Source organism: Tympanuchus pallidicinctus, unplaced genomic scaffold (assembly GCF_026119805.1).
Source record: "Tympanuchus pallidicinctus isolate F22 unplaced genomic scaffold, pur_lepc_1.0 scaffold1, whole genome shotgun sequence".
NCBI lineage: Eukaryota > Metazoa > Chordata > Aves > Galliformes > Phasianidae > Tympanuchus > Tympanuchus pallidicinctus.
The window spans coordinates 75,805,140-75,822,876 of NW_026294618.1; the positions used below are offsets into that span (position 1 = coordinate 75,805,140).

The 17,737-nt window shown below is 37.9% G+C and overlaps 1 protein-coding gene across 3 annotated transcripts in view; it reads right to left on the reverse strand.

Moving 5' to 3' along the window:
• Positions 1-17,737, reverse strand: part of SMYD3 (SET and MYND domain containing 3) — a 355,779-nt gene that overhangs the window by 233,494 nt on the left and 104,548 nt on the right. The window lies entirely within an intron of this gene.

Here is a 17,737-nt window from a genome sequence, read left to right on the forward strand (position 1 = left end):
GAGACTGCCTACTGCTTCTAGCCACCTAGGGTACTGTCTAGGCTGCTCTGTCAAACATCACTGCTGGTAAGAAACAGAACTTCTCAAATTTTGTTTGGCTTTCAACGTCAAACCCGTGCAGTAACTAGATGGAATAGTACACACACACCACATTTTAAGGAATAGGGAAGAAGTATCAAAAAAAGCTACTAAAAATAATGCAGATCTGTTGTTTTCTCCAGCCACATGTATTCAATGGATCATGGAAAAAATTACCTATGCACATTATTCTTCAAACCACTTTTTAAGAATCTACTATCTTTAAAAATGACAGTAATTATTGCTCCACTGTAATCTCTATTGTCCACAACTTATCTTCCTGGGCATGAAAATGAGAAAATCAGGTAGCAGTGTTTAAATTAATACATTACACACCTATTAACTATGTGCTCTTCTTGCAAAATTTTGCATGCAGTCAAGCTACTTAAGTTACCAATGGAATTGACATACTGTTCAGAGCATCCAGAATGCAGTAATGGTTTGAAGCAGGGCAGTGTTTTCTCCTGTCTTATCAGAGCTCTGGTGACTCATCTGTAACATGTACTCATTCACTTCTCCACCGTTTACTCATTTTGACATTTCCCTCTGATTACTTCATGCAACAGGTTAATCTTCATAAAAGGGCTAATGAGAAATAGATTAAACAGTGGGAAAAGTTGTTTGACATTCAGAAATTCAGAGTTTAGTAAAAATGGCTAAATTTACTCACCTGTAAACAGATAAAGTTACTTTTCAGTTAATAAGTGCATTAAGTTCTTTGGGTTTTTGTTTTTCTAACATACAAAATGGATTTGACTTCTTTTGTCTTACATGAAAGAATTTACCAGCAGCAGTGGTTCAGTTCATGGAGGCTCCTGGCTGGCACTGGCATATATGTATGTATGTGTACATACAAGATAAAGATGTGTATGTAGACATACACATATGTGCACATTTCCTACACATATACAAATATATGTGCCTACACATATACATATGCACACACCTTCAGAGAGACTATAGATTATTTAATCAAAGCACCACAGGAGCCAGAATATAAACAGATTTGCAGATCCGAAGATCAGTCGCTGGCCCAGCAAGTAACTCCGTTTTCTTTGGCTGTTTGTGAACATACACTCTTCTTGGATGCAAGTCCTGTGTGGGGCTATATCACATACACACACGTGCAAAGTAATGAGTCATTCACATTACAGATGTTTCATATCTAAGCAATTCAGGAACCGGACTGAATGCAAAACATTACTCTAGAATAAAATTTACTGGAGAGGCAATTTAGCATTCTAAAAGATATCTTTCCTAGGATACTTTTCTAAAATTATCCTGCATTATTTGCAAAATAGACAAAGCAATCACTTGTGATCCCAGCCAATTTTCTGTTAAGACAAAGAGGTGAGAACTGGGAACACTCCAGCTATGGCTATACCATCGTTACAGAAGCAGGCACAGCTCCACACTGGCAATTCTAGCCCTACCTCGATTTCAGAGATGTATAGCAGAGATGATTAGAAAACAAAATAATTTTCAATTAAAACAAAAATCACAGTGGGAACAGAGGAAACAAGATAATCAGTGGTGACAAAGGTGAAATTTTTGGACTGAAGAATTTTCAGTAATGTGGAGCTGGAACATATACCTGGGCAGCTTTGGAGCTAGAACAGTGGGCAGGCAGGGACACACAGATGGTCACCCCCATTGCTCTGTCTTTAGCCATGTCTATTTCCCTAGACCATCTTACCTGAATCCCTGAAAATAAATCAGGTTATGATAGGAAGAAAATCATTAAGGTAAAAGAGACTTGCTTTCTGTAAGACAGAAGCTCCTGTCTCATCCACCCACTTACAGTGCATGAGGATGCTGCACGCAGCAGTGGCTGTGCCAGACACAAGCTGGTGGGTTTTTTTGTACATCCTGAATGGAGCAGAGTAAACAGGTGACATTCTGAAACGCAGCCACAGAAGGCATCTGTAACAGGACATTGACATTCCTCTAAGTAACAGGGAAAGAGTTAACAAAAAAAGCTTTGGCATGATTTCCCCTAATCACTGCACAGAAATGATGGTTGTTTATCAGAAAGCTTTGGCTGCCTACAAGTAACAAGCTCAGTACAACCAAGCACACTTTTCCTTTCACACAGATATTTTTTTGTGCTGGATTTTGCTTTTTTTACCAGTACAGCTCTGCTAGGAAATGTTTGGTTACATCTGTCTTTAATGTGCAGAGTTTTCTCTCAATTCCATCTGGATTTGTTTTGGCTCTTGATTATTAAATTTGCCATTGCTATGAATCTTGAATTCAGATCCATGAACATCCTTGCTTGATAAGGTACTGGATTGTATTCCCTCCCATTTTCCTCTCTTATCTTACATATTGTCAAGCTTATTTCACATCATGTCACAGCTTCTATATCCAAATGGTTAATGTTTCACTGAAAATTACACAGATGGACAATTATTTTAAGGCTTGAATACCTGCCAAACATTGTAGTGGCATAAAGTTGATACCCAAAGCCTACACAACCAAAAATGGAAGACGAGACTGAATATAATTATATCAATTTTTACAGATGGCAGAATTAAAATGAAAAATGCCCACACTTAAAAAAAAAATTCACTGGCCACAAGTACATGCTTTCGTAAAAATACACATGCAAAATTTCACATTCTAAATCCCAAAGCAATAACTTAAAGGGAACCAAATCAACCCAAAGAACAAAGAGGTTTTATTTATTCCCTTTAAGATAAGCATACCACTCATGGGAGGAGTAGAGAAATCCACCGAAGTCCTACATGTATTTATCTATAAAAACAAATAAAACGTAAGCACTGCTTTTGAAAAAGAAATGCCATCTAGGGAAGTGACAAGCATCTCACTTTCAAAGTCCACGAGCCTGACAGCAGAATGACCTATGATATTCTGCTTTTAACTGTTATCTCATACACTGAAATTTGATCTAGAAAAACGGAGCATTTCACATAAGCTATTAGAGCACTGCACAGTACCATGGCTGTGGATAATAAGATAACACACAAGACATAAGAATAAGAAGTCATACAACAGCCAGTCAAGCCTGGCACTGATAAAAATTACATGCTGTCCTCTCTCTATGCTAAAAGCCACACGAACTTTTTAATTTTCTAAAGATTCATAAACAGTCCTCCACAGGCACTGAAAAACATACGTTGTGACTTATAGGTTCGAATGCAATGAAACAAAACAGTGTTTTGAATAAAACAAGGCAGCTAATCTAACCCAGACAGCTTTCAACAGTAAGCACTGTCAAAAAGTAGTCCATGATTCAAGGTCCTCAGGTACAAGTAAATGATTCCCAGAGGAATCATTTACAGAGAAACATGAACATTTGATCCTGAAATCAGAAGAAATTAAGAAAGTACATTTTGCTGTCTTTGTCTTAAAAAAAATGTAGGACTGCTGCAAGCACTTCTACAGTGACACTGAATTTCTTCAGAATAATATAGACTCTTCTCACTTTCTTAATTCCTGCTTCAAAAGGACCAATGCTAAATAGTGCAAAATGAAACGTGCGATGTTCCACAGTGCTCCCAGGAGAGGCAAGGCACTGAGCCACAGGTTTCATGAGGACTTCTCACCTTACCAAGACTCTGATTCCCTAGCAGTCAATATCACTGCCATCTACCTAAAAAGCATACTGAGTAAAATAAAATGGGAATATAATTCAGGCAAACTAAGTAATTCAGTAAACTAAGTAACCCTGGTTCTGCTCTGGTATTATTTGAATCCCATAAAATTATTAATTTGTCTGATTGAAATTAATTTTATTTGATCCTTTTTTTTTTTTTTTTAAAAAAAAAAAAAAAAACAAGTAATACTCTTTCCTATTCCCCACTTCTTTACTATCAAAGATAAGGTCAGTGAAACGCTTTGTTGTTTTCTGTTCACAAAACAGTATTAACACCTTTGAGTTTAAACCTTAATTGTATGCATTTGTGATATAATGTTTTGTTGAAATGAATAGCTGTATTTTAGATAATTAGTTCATCTCAATGTAGAAAATGTCTAATCTACAGTCTCCACCTGCTGTGTTTCCCTATAAAAGTGAAATTCAGTCACAGACTTTTCAGTAATATTTAAACATTCAAAGTGGGCTACTCAGAATGAAGAGGGAAGAAAATCTATGAAAGACTGCTTTAATTTTCATTCATTTAAATGTTCCTTTTATCTTCGGGGTTAAATATATATATATATTATATATTATATATATATATATATATACACACACACACACACACACACACATACACACAAACACCTGAGAGAGGTTATCTCATGCTTTCTTTTGCTGTGTTTATAGAAAATCAACTAACGAATGTTGAGGAAATCCCAAAACTGACTTGGGATTTTCTGTCCACGCACGAACAGTCCCAGAGATCTGTAAGAATCCTTCATTGCAGGAGAGTCCTGGCAACCAGTTACGGTCTTTGAGCAAAGAAAGGAATGAACGCACACGCTGGAACACGTCAGTTACCCATTTACGATTAACAGCTTCAGCTACAACAATGTGCTGCAAAGCTAAATTTTAAAATTTCATTTCAATAAACTAATTAAAATAGAAACTGCTGCAGGAGAGCTGACTTCATAAAACAGCAAAAGCCACACATGGTTCTGATTTAAGAAAGTGCCATAATTAAAGGTATTTCTGGTAGCCGTTGTGGAGACTTTTTATTTCCAATATGAATGGAGTTAATTAGCTTTTGGCTTTCCAAAAGCATTAAGAATTGGGAGGAGTCTTCCCAGATGGTGGTGAGTTGGCCACGTACTAAATTTATTTATTAAAGCTTATTAGTTTGCCTTCGTGAAGTACCAAAAACACACTGGACATATCACAGAAAGACAGGCATGCAGACAGGCTGTTCTTCCTACTCACAGCTACTCGACCCAAATTCAGTCCACAGACTCAGTGGCTGTGTTAAGGGTGGAGCATATATGTAAGCACCACAAAGATGGGGAAGAGACCATACATCATGCTGAACTATGAGCTCTGTGAATGAACTTACTCAATGGACAGGAAAATAAGCTGTTGCAGTAGAGCAGAAAGAAATGGCAAGAGGAAAAAAAAAAAAAAGAAAAAAACAGTGTACTACAGGGGAAATCATGCATATGGCAAAAAAACACAAAAATCTCATCAGGAAACAATGGGAATCTTTCTTCTAGCAACAGCCTGCTCTCATTCGCATGAAAGCGGAAGGGCTTGCTGAGCAGACCATTAACAGAGTTATGTCAGCCTTGTGACTAGGTGACTGCTAATTGCTACCCGGACTGAGACAGATTCTCCATGATTTAGTACTATAAAAAGAACTGCAATAGTGACCTTGGTATAATTAGTTTCCTAACACAAGAAAGGATTTCCAACAAGGATGCCTGAGGAGGAGGGATAAAGGAGGGCTCACTATATGTCCTTCTTGTTCACTTGTTTGCTCTCTTTTCCTTCTGGTAACTTCTGATTTACTTTTCCATGCTGTAAGGTAGAAATGATCATTAACAGCACAATACATATAATTATTCATTGTTTTTCTAATGCTAACCTACCACATCTTGACTTCCACAATTCTGTCAAAGAGACTATGTATATGTATATGCCATGAGAACATCCCTGAAGAACTACTACTACAGTAGACTGAAAAATTTCCTTTAAAACAATTTTCTACTCTAGTATATCTTCAAGGGCATTGTGCTTTTGCTAAACATCATTGATTGATTTAAAATTACATTCAAAGTACTTTCCCTTGAATCAAAATATTATATTTCTAAGCAAATTCTATCGTAATGTGTATTTTACTTATTCATGAATGTTCTAAATATTGTTACTGACAGTAAATGAATCACTGATAGGCTCCTACTGATGGGCCCAGAATGACAAGACAGCTGCTACTTTCATTATACTAACAGATACAAAAACTAAAATGTCAAAATAACTCTGGTTTGGTAGCAAAAAGATTTATCAAGTTAATTCCTCGTTATTTTATTTCCAATTTGCAGGGAGTTTTGAAAATATTTCCACTTTCCACAGATGAAATGAATGTGACTGCCTTCTCCCTTTGTCCTCACTGTGCTGCTTCAGCTTCTCTTCTCCCTAGAGCAGGACCCTCCTTGGCTCAAGCAGTGCTTATTCCACCTCACAAGCACCTGCCCTCTGCAGAAAAACCAAAGCAACAGCCGCACAGCAAACCTTCCTCTCTCTATGTGTGACAAGAACAGGACCTACATAAACTCAACATCTCCATTTACACACAGACACACAAAGCAAGTGCCTTTAAGGGGGAAGTAACGCCAATCCTGAATTCCCAGGCTTCTCCATCAAAACAGCAAAAATATTTCACAGCATACTTTAAGTGAGAAACTAATTCCACTCAGTCACATCATTCCTCTTACAGAATTCTAAAGAGGTAAAAAGTTAGAATAAGGTTTGGGATAAACAGCCATTTATCGTGGCTTATAGGCAATTGTTTCTAAGCTCCTCTAGTCTGCTGGACATTTCAGTATTTTTTCAGCTCTCTAAAGTCCTCCAAGATTTCAAATCACAATCCCTAAAATATAGCCCAAGAGTTGTTACATTTAGTAGCACAGAGAGAGACCACATGAGTCAGACAGTAAGGTAGATAAAGGAAAATAAACCTTCATAGGAAAAGCAAACAAGAAAATCTCATTGCACTCAAAGAACTCACAATATTACATTGCTAGCAGACTGAAATTTCGGAACGAACCAAAGATTGATGAAATCAGAATGGCAGGGGGAAAAAGGGCTAGCTGACCAACATTATGCTGTCTTCTTCATCTCCCTCACGGCAAATAGCCTCTGGTCTACTGTGTTGAAGTTTGAATGTAAAAATTATTTCTGCCAATTCCAATGTCTGTAAAAACTGACAAAGTAGAAGAACAGGAATCTAATTTTCTACTGGTCTTAGACGTACACAGCATATATTTCTAAGCTTCTCAGCCTAAGAAAGTAACTACTGTAGTGTTCCTCCATATGTAGTGCTTTTGAGTGTTTCCAGTAAGCTTTGGCAAGTGTTTCCTGCATAACATATGTGGATCATCACATAAAGATCTTGAATTAATGACATGCAAACTTTTAATAAAGGAGAAAAAAAATCCATTTCAGCTTCCATTTTTCCTGGCAAAACTTGCCTCTCCTGACTTAAGCTCCTCATTCAGTTATCAAGCACTACAATGCCTTAGCCAAATTTCACATAAGTGCAGATAGATCAGCAAGACAGATACACAGATACATTTTACCTTTATGGTCAGAAATTCCCACCACTGAATATTCTTTCTCCAGACCAGTTAGGAAAAAAAAAAAAAAAATCTCCAGTTTTCATTCTTTTTCTGTCTTACAGGATCAGAACATTGCTACAAATCATTCACTCATGGAATGAATGACATAACGAATGCAGAAAGGCACTGCAAATGTGAAGTGTATTTGTGAAAGAAATAGCATTTCTTTCCCTTGCAGCATAACAGTTCTTTCTAAATGTTGTCTAAAAATCTGGCTTTTAGGCTCCTTACATTTTTATAAGAAAGTATTCTGTGAAAACGTGATCCCATAAGCAGCAATCCTCATTAATACAGCAGAAGGCTTTAAACGGCTGTCTACATTTAAAGCAGCGTTCATGTAATGGCCAGTCAGCTAATTTCTCCTCCTTTGGCTATCTCCAGAGGGCAAAATGGATTCTCATTACCAATTCCCAGGCTAGGAGAAGACTGACCTATGCACAGCGTTTAGCAATGTTTGCTTTCTCTGTAAGAGTTGCAGATGGGGAAACGCTCAAGAGCTTTGCTGCTACTGTTCTCTTTCGAGGAACTGATTGTTCCTCTGCCTTTTATCACCCAACTTTCATCCTTAACCAAAGGAAACTAACATTTATGTTTGAGTTTTCCTTCCAAACACAAGGACAGAATATGAAGACTGAATCCTCATAATCCTCTTACCTGTGAAGACAACACCATGTAACCTCTAAATTAGGAAGCTACCAAAAGAGACAAGAAAATTCTTGATTTCCTTGTGGGTTGTTTTTTTTTTTTTTGGAGGGACTACTTTATCTTTAAAGTACAATTTGAACCATGAAGATAAACAGAAATCTTTAATAATAAACACATTCCTCATCAACATCACCACCATGTACTCAAGTGAATGCTGAAATTTTGCAGATGATTCTGATCTAGTAACAGCCTGGTACAACACTGATTTAAAAAGTGCTCCTCCAATTACTCTAATATTATGGAAACATAGACTGCAAATTATAAAGAAGTAGTAGATACTAAGCTGTTTCTGGAAGACATATGAGTTGTTTGGGGAATATGACTTTATTCTCCTTTTATCTCCTTTGGAAAAATAATGACAATCTTGCCTTCTCATGTGGTAGAATCTGGAAAGGTTTCCCCTTAATGGCTGAGACTGAACTGTCTCCTATAAAATTGTTTCTTCTGCAGCTACATGAACTAAGGTAATAGCAGCACTAGAAAAGACAACAACAACAACAAAAAAAAATGCGCTTATTTTAAACACAGAAGGCTTTGTCTCACCAGCTGTAGTCAAAGGATGCTATAAAATAAAATCATCCCTTAAAAGCTCCATTCCAGAAAAGCAGTCAATAGACATCACAATAAACTCTTGCTAATCAATAGCGATCAAGTCAGCACAATTTAGCTATCAGATGTTTCTTCAGCAACTGTTTCTGTAATACCTAACTCACTATTATAACAAAATCCATTTAATCCTGTAAATAAGAAAGTTGCTTAGTGGATTACAAGGCAGTGATATAAAGGAATGGGACAGTGCTATACGATGGGCTTCTCAGGTTTTGTAGAACTATGTTTTGCAGAAGACAGACCTGCTGTGACGCTAGAGCAATACAATCATTTTAGAAATCACAGAACTCACTTATTTTAGAATTACAGTTGCTCGTTCAAAACAAGCTTTCCTCCAAGGCAGAAATTTCAGGACCTCCTTTCTTCCTTTTGTAATTGAAAAACAAGTGGCAGGAAAAAGAAATCCGTAAAATTGAAAATCATAGCTTGTAAAGAGAAAACATGAAACGTGTTCTCTTATGAAATCACTATGCTGTACAAGAAAGAAAGGCAGATTATTTACAGGCCATCATCAGGAGTACCTGGAAAGCAAACACTGTATGGTACCCTGTATTTTATTGCATGTGCTTAACTGTAACAGTAAGTCTCAGCTTCATTCAATGTACACTGCAGATAATAAGCGTTTTACCTGGACAAGATCTCCCTAAGGACAGCCTTAACTAATTCGGCCTTATTTTTATATAAGGGAGGAGAACATGTAGAGAACTCCAACTGCTTTAAAAAAAAAAAAAAAAAAAAAAAACCTGAACACTTCAGCACTGTAATGTTCTTTCAGAGAATGCAGAACACGGCACCTGCAAAAAGGGGACATCTGAGCAGACACAGCTTTGATTTCTCTAACAAAGAGAAGAAAAAAAAGAAAGAAAGTCTTATTTACCTGACATTAGCTTCAAATAAATTGAACTGAAATGGAAATAAACTCTGGTTGACCATTTTTCTAAGCATATTCAAAATTCTTTCACTTCAGAAACCTTATCTATGCATGCAGACTTCAGCAATAAGAAAATTCTTTCTTTCGTCAGATATAAACTCAGGCTGTAAGAGAAAGTCTTTTTTCTTCTTTCTTTTTTTGGCTTTCACAAATACAGTTGTTTATTCCTCGTATCCATTCCCATCTGGTGCTACAGAAAAAATCAGCTGGCTCCCTGACACAGCCAAACCTTCAGCAGTAACAGAGAAGTCTGCCTGCACAATACAGTCAGAAGGGAAACAATTCCTTGACAAATTTATGACAACATCAGCCTTCCTGCCTTTTGTGGGCAAGAAGCAATTATCTAATTTACCTACTTCCCTAAAGCCACACACAAAATAAACACCAAACAACATAAATCCATTAGAAGTAAATAGAACGTGATAGAACAAGGCAAAAGGGCATCAAGCTCAAAGAGGGTAGATGTAGGTTGGATATAAGGAAAAAGTTTTTGCAGTAAGGGTGGTGAGGCACTGGAACAGGTTGCCCAGAGATGTGGATGATGCCCTGTCCCTGGAGACTTTCAAGGTGATGCTGGTTCAGGCTCCGGGCAGTCTGATCTAGCTGTGGCGTCCCTGTTAATTGTAGGGGTGTTGGACTAGATGGCCTTCAGAGGTCCCTTCTGACTCTAAGGATTCCACGATTCTATAAAGGTCTCTCAGAAAAAGCTGACAGTCCAAATTGCATTACTGAGGTTACTGGCAGTCTGAAGAACGATTAATTACCTGAGTGCCATGCAGGATCCTCTACGCATCTGAAACAACCTCAGGATCTTGCAGATGCAACAGACATAGGACTTGTCAGAAACCAGCAACCAAAGGCCAAGTAGGAAACTCAAGATCAACTCAAGTGGCAGCAGGTGCTTAGGTTCGCACTGCAGTATCTAACTCAAAGTTTTCAAGTGCTACAACAAGAGGAAATTAAGAATCTCTAATGCAAAACAAGGGCCATGAAACAAGGCTGCCGTCCTTCTGCTATGTAGCAGGAAAACACATGGATGAGTTTCCGCACTTTTGTGCTGGGTGTTCCAGTCACAAGAATTCATTCAGGCTTCTTGTTTTTTGGGGTTTTTTTTATTTCTTCATGAACAACATAGCACCACTGCAGACTGACTGTACTGCAACTCTTAACAGAGCTCCTGAACCATAATAATTAAAACAATACAAAAAATTATTTTTTTTCTTCTACTTCATAGCAACACGCTCCTGAAAATCTGCCTGAAGTTAGACCAGAACATGTGATGCTACCTATCTCAGACCCAAATATGTGTATGTCGGGTACAGTACAGAGGGAAATAACGCAGTTCTTTAGATGCAGTCTAAATTACTCAAGAGGAACAAAGAAAAAGTAGGCAAAGATGAAAGTAAATTCCTCCAAAACTACAACAGATGTGCAAAGATACCATTTATAATTCTAGTAATATCTTCTTAATACTTTTCAAAATTTTAGAATCATAGAATACCCTGAATTGGAACGGACCCACAAAGACCAATGAGTTGAATCCCTGGCTCTAAAAAGGACCACCCAAAATTCAAACCCCGTATCTGAGAACACTGTCCAAATGCTGCTTGAACTCCAACAGTTCAGGGCTGTGCTCACAGCCTGTTCCATGCCCATCGCTTTCTGGTGCAGAATCTGTCTCTAACCCCCACTGCCCCTCCTCTGTCATAGCTCCATTTCATTCCCTCAGGCCCTGTCACTGTCACAGGGATCAGAGCTCAGTACTACTCCTCTGCTCCCTGTGAGAAGCTGGAGACTCCCTGTGAGAAGCTTCTCCCTCAGCTCCTTGGCAAACCCATGGACTCCAGCCCCTCCTCACACACCTTGCCCTGCAGATATTCATCTCTGTATCCCTCCTTTGGAGGTTCTCTAATAGGTTTACGCCCTTCTTGTATCATGACACCCAAACTGCATCCAGTGCTTGATATGAGGCCACACAGCTCAGAGCACAGTGGGACAGCCCCCCTCCCTTGACCATTAAAGAGGACCTCTTATCATACAGTTGATAATGAAGGGGTTCATGAATGACAAGTCTTAGAAAAATGTAAATTACATTTGAAACACAACATATCTTAAATCCCAGAACCATTCACTGACTTTCCAGTGCTGGCAATCATATATATATATATATGTTATTTATTTTTAAAGGACAGAGACAGTGGTAAACTGGAGTTCCTACACTTCCCTACTACAGGGGAGGGAAACAAAATCATTCAAGAAACGTTTATCCTTCTGGGTTTGTTTACTGGGTGGAGGGGCCTGCTTTGGCTTGGCTTTACTGCTGTGGTTTTTTGTTTTTGTTTTTGATTTTTTTCTTTGTGAGAACTGGCTTTTAGTCAAATTAATGTAAGTTTACTATGGCAACAGTTGCATCCTTTCATATTGTGCAGTCTTGGATGAACAGATAAAACCAGCACCTCTTCCTCATAACACAGCAGTTTGATCTTAGAGGCTGACTTAAAAGCCCTTGCTTCCAAGATTTCCAGGCCAGTAAGTCTATGCATACAAGATTTCTAGCTGATTCAGAAAATTTTTCCATTCACAGTTAATCTAGCAAAAGCATTTTGCTATGAAAGCTCCTTTGTGCAGCTTGGTATATTCAGTAGTTAGGGGGTTAATGAGTGAAATGGATCACTGGGCTGAAAGTAAAAATCACTGTTAAAAAATGTGATACCAAGAGAATTAGGCACAACATAATTTTGTAACCACCGAGAATTCTCAACAGTAAAATAAAGCCTTGCACTCCCAGCATTTTCATTAGTTTTCCAGTAGTGCTGGATGCAGTGTGAATTACAATGAGCTAGAAAGCAGTGGTTGCTCTTTTTAAAGAACATGCGCTGTATAGGGAGAAGTCATTTCTTCAAATCACACTGTGCTGGTTATTGGTTTGTATATGCTAGTACACATTTCAGCACTTAGAAATTCTATTTCTCTCCATTACTGAATGCTGCATATGGCCTGCAAAACAGTAAACGTTTAGCAGCTCTCAAAACGGGCTTCGTTGTAAGCTAAATATTTGTTTAGGACCATACACAGCAATATAAATCTGCAAAAAGATCATTCTGCAGCAAATATTTCACTGAGAAGATATTTTTAAGTCCGCATGAAGCGCCGTGTTTTTATTATAACAACTGCGGAACATAACGTTAGGGGCATAAATAAAGATCGAAGCTGAACAAAAATGTAGGCTAATATAAACATCTAATATAGAATGCTGATCTATTGATATCTAGCTATTCATCAGAAGGACAAAAAAAAAAATCAAACTGATTTAGACAAGTGGATTATATATCAAAATATAACAATTTTGAAAATGAGACAGTCTTACACAGAGAACTACTCATTTAACTGAAAATGCTACTTCCATAGCTTTTTAAGAATTAAATACATCATTCACAATTGAAGGAACACTTGATTGAGTTGATCCAGACCTCAGCCTAATCTTCCAAAAAAATTCATTTGGGGAATCTACAGGTTGACTCAAAGCAACAAACAAGTAAATAAAACAAACCAAAGATACATCACTCCTTGTCTGCTTACTATGCATTGATTTTTATTTTCTCTCATCATCTCTGTCTAAGGTTCCACTGCCTTGCCCTCAGTACAGAGAGGTACTCACCTTTCTTGCACCAACTCTGTCTGGAGGGTTGCTTGCTTTTTAAGAAAAGAAATTAAAACTATATGATATTTTCTAGCAAAACTTAAAAAAAAGACTTGTCTTCAAACAGATATGCAAATAACATTAGACTCTAAAACATATAATTAACAAGCATTAAAGCTTTTTTTCCCCCCCTGACAAATGATCTGATATTGTTCTCTTGAGAATTGTTTTTTTTTCCTAAAAGCTATTTACAAACTCATTAAAATGAAATATTTACTGAAGAAAAAGAAATATACTTCAGAAAGTAAGAATCAGTTTTTAACACGCTGTTTTCTGTTTTTGGGTATATACATTTAGTTATTAAAACTCCACTGACCTTTAATGGCAGAGAAGGAACCTGAAGGTAGGGTGCAGAACATGCCCACATTGGGTATTTCTGCATGGATGACCAAAGCCATGGAGTTGCTCTGACAAACGAACAAGCAGGGATGCACAAGCAATGGACTACTACAGGGTTGTACAGCCTTTTGGCTTGCCTGGGCCAATCTGAGTGAAGAGGAATTGTCTTGGACCACATATACGTAGATCATTCAGAAAGTAATACCTTCTATTGTTTCCATGGAAACAAAAGCAGATACAAAGAGTGTAACAACACTGTTTAATAAACATTCAGCTACAAAACACTATTTTTCAACATAGTCACCATCATTAGCTTTGCACTTTTGTCAATGATGAACAAGAGCCCACAAACATAACCCACCATCACTGTCACTACTGCTGAAATGCACCACCTGCCACCTCAGTGCACCCATACCCATTGTTTGGTCTCCAGAAACACTCAGCAAGCACCAGTGAGTCCCATTTTTGCCACACAAAGGAATACAGTCACACACCTTTGCTTCATACACGCTCCCATGCCATTCCGTCAGACTGCCCCTCTGCTGCCATCTGTTGTATGACAACAACGTGTAACAGGATTTTGGTGAGAAGGTTCAACTCTACTGCCATGCCACTGTCATCTACCTCTGACATCATGGGCCAACCTAATAAGATAAGAGGCGTTACTTTCAATGAAGCACTTGTGAATTATATAACAATTAACGTATAAGTAACAAAACTTGCTTTAAGTTTTAATTTTTTTTACTAAAACATAAAAAAGAGCAACCAAACCTTAAAACTAGCAGAATACTTTATTTTGCTTTTGTTAAGGTGATGCATCAGTCTGGTTCAATGGCAGTGGTTGTGGTTCTCAGTGAGTTCTCAAGGTGTTTGTCAGAGACTTCTGAAGAAATCTGACTTGTGAATAACTATTTTCAAAGATGAAGCACAGGACAAGTATGTGTCCATCAAAAAGTGATTGCAAGACAAGGGATAATGCTCTCTAGTAGGAGAGGGCTTGCAGAAGTCTGGTAAAGAGACATGATCAGATCTTGAGTTGGATATCTGACTGCAGCTCTAAATATTCCACTTGAAAATGCGCAGGTCATGTGTTTATGCTGACTGAAAACGGAGTCACAAAACACAAAATAATTGGTGATATTTTTCAGCAATCTTGAAACCTCTTAAGTTCCTTTATCAAAATACAAAGCACAACTGCATAATTTTTGCTGTTCACAGGACTATGTTAAGCCAATATAAAATTATTCACCATAACTTCATTTAGAACTGCACTGTACTCCTCTTGTTTTGGTTTCAGCACAGACAGCATTAATAGCACACCAATGTTGGGTTGTTGCCAAGCAATGAGTGCACTTCAGGGGCCATGCTGGGCTGTTTAGTGGGGAATTGGGCAGGCCACAGTGTGAGCTGGGCTGCTTGGCCACATGCAGCCTGAGCTTTTGACATGCCTGGTCCATTTTGTCTATTCCTGCCTCCTTTTACAGAATGGTAAAGGATAAGACCACCAATTAAACCACTGTAGCAAAGCTTTATTTCGTGATGGAGACCCTTGCGTATGAAGCACTCATACGTTAACTGGGTAGACTGAACAAGAGAAGATGACCCATCCAGAAAATCTGTCCTACTCCTCAGAGGACAGAAAGCCTAAGGCACTCCCTGCCCTACAGGGACAAAGTTTAGTTTTGAGGCCCTTGCCAGTATTGATTCACTGTATCTCTAGTGCAACAGGCAGCTCAGGCAATGGACTCCTACTCCAATAGTTGCTACTTTGCTACCCACCTAACTTCTATCACTGGAAGTGTGCACAAATGTGGGAACTGTGCGACCTCCATCCTCCTGTGAAAGTCATTCAGAACACACCAATGGTTGTAAAAGCTACCAAAGGTGACAGAAAGATTACAAAGCTTTGTCTCTCTAATAAACCTGATTAATATCAGCCAAGCAGCTATGGCAAAAGAAGGACAAAGGAGGTACCCATACTTGGCATAATAACAAAAATTCACTATTTTTGAGAATACAGAAATTCAGCTCACAAAAAAAACAATCTTGATAAACTAGCAATCCACTATATTTTATTTCTGTTTCTCTCTACAGCTCAGAGAAATGCTTTTAAGTCCTTGCCCTATAGCTCTGGATGGAAACAAAGCAGTGCACCTGCCCTTCACTGCAGTAGCACTTCGCTCTGGCACGTCACAAAAACAGCATTTTCTTGAAATACGTGATGACCTTAAGGCAGAAATACAATAGTGCAGCAACTTTATATTTTAAATGCACATTAAAAAGTTTACACTAGAATTTTTTTTTGGCTACCCAGGGACAACAAATGGTAGGAAGGCATGGAACCTTTCAGGACAGGGTGCTGAACACTCTACATTTGGGCACAGAATGACAGTAGGAATTTGTAGCATGGGAACCAGCTGTGTTGTATATTGCAGTGTTGCTGTTGGGGATACCTTCCAACTCAAAACAAGTTTGCAGTACTTTTGGTTATGATTAATAATAAGGAGTTAGGACTCAATCATTGTCCCACCTGAAAGCCCAATCAGTTCAACATTGGAAGATCAAGCCCAGTCTTGGTAAACCTAGAGATTGACTTTTACTTGTGCTACTATTGATTATTACTTTTTCCTGTTCATGGGCAATAGATTAATGTGCTGCATTTAGTGAACCATTCAAAAAGGTCGGTTCTGTCAAAAAAGGCACAAAATTCATTAGCTACATAATACATAGAAACGTTCCAGTAAAAAAAAAAAAAAAAAAATTGCCTAGGACTTCCTTCTTCAACAACTGTTACAAATAAAGTGCATATCAAGGTAACCTGTTAAGAGTACTTATTCTGTTTTTCCAGGTGTTTTGTGTGATTAGAGTATTACGTATTTGCATAAATTTTGGATTTTCCAGACTTTGAGAAGCAAATATAAAGAGAAGCATGTAATTTATCAAGTGGCTTTCAGGAAGGAAGAGTAATTTTCCTTTACAAGACATCTGTATGGTTCATCATATAAATAATTCTTTTTTCAAGACAACAGAGACATATTTTACTTGTGGGTTGAACAAACACAGCGCCTTCCCGCCTCAATTCTGCTCCACGACCAGAGGAACTCATTAAGAACCAGCAATGAACACAAGTATACTAGCAGGCAAAGTAACAAAAGAGCATTTACACCTAAAAATGAAGGGAGGAAAGAAAAATCTTCATATTTAATTTCAGGGAGGAGGGAACAACAGTTAGAATACAGTTTATGGACATTGCTACCACAAAGCTTTTAGTCAAGACAAATTGTGATCACCTTCCTCAAGCACCTTACTAAATCTCCGAGTCTTTATTTATTTATAGAGAATCCATCACTGCAAAGTCTAGGAACAGGAACAGATTAAATACAGATTTAAACACATGCAAACTTTGTTTGCATGTATTCAGGTGGCTTTCATTGACATTGCCCAGGAAAGCAACCACCAAGTCTATTTTCTCTTTCACTGCTTCAAACCTGAGCACAGCTAGTACCAATGAACTGAGTCTTCCTTTCTGAGACTAACTTGTGCTATGTAAACACGCATCTAAGCATCTCATTTACTGCAGTTTCCTCAGTATGTGTGCCTTCCACCTAAGTTTTTGTAATTCTTGCATTTCAATTCAATTGCAACTTGGAGCTGTGCGGTGCAGTGCCAACCCAGCATTACTGTGCCATAAACAGAGCAGTCCAGGAAACTTTAAATCCATGAAATAAAAAAAAAAGGAAAAAAGACAACATCCTCTGGAATTCTTATGCCTGAAATATGAATTTGTATAATGATAAAACAGTGGGGTCGCAGATTGCTTCATCATATTCTTCTGTAACAGAGAAATTAAGTGATCCACCCATATATGATAAGTAGACTTTCATCAGAATTTATTTTTCCACAGATAAACTTGTGAAAACCAGACAAGAAACTGCCTAATAATTAGGTTTTGCAATTTATAGTTTAATAGCCTATGGGATTTAGGGCTGCTGCCTTCTCTGAGACTGTCACACCTGTGCCCTTTTAGTATTACATAGTAGCTCAGCTCCTCATTAGAGTCCAGAGATTAATATTAATGACACAGATTCTCACTCAAGGCACGC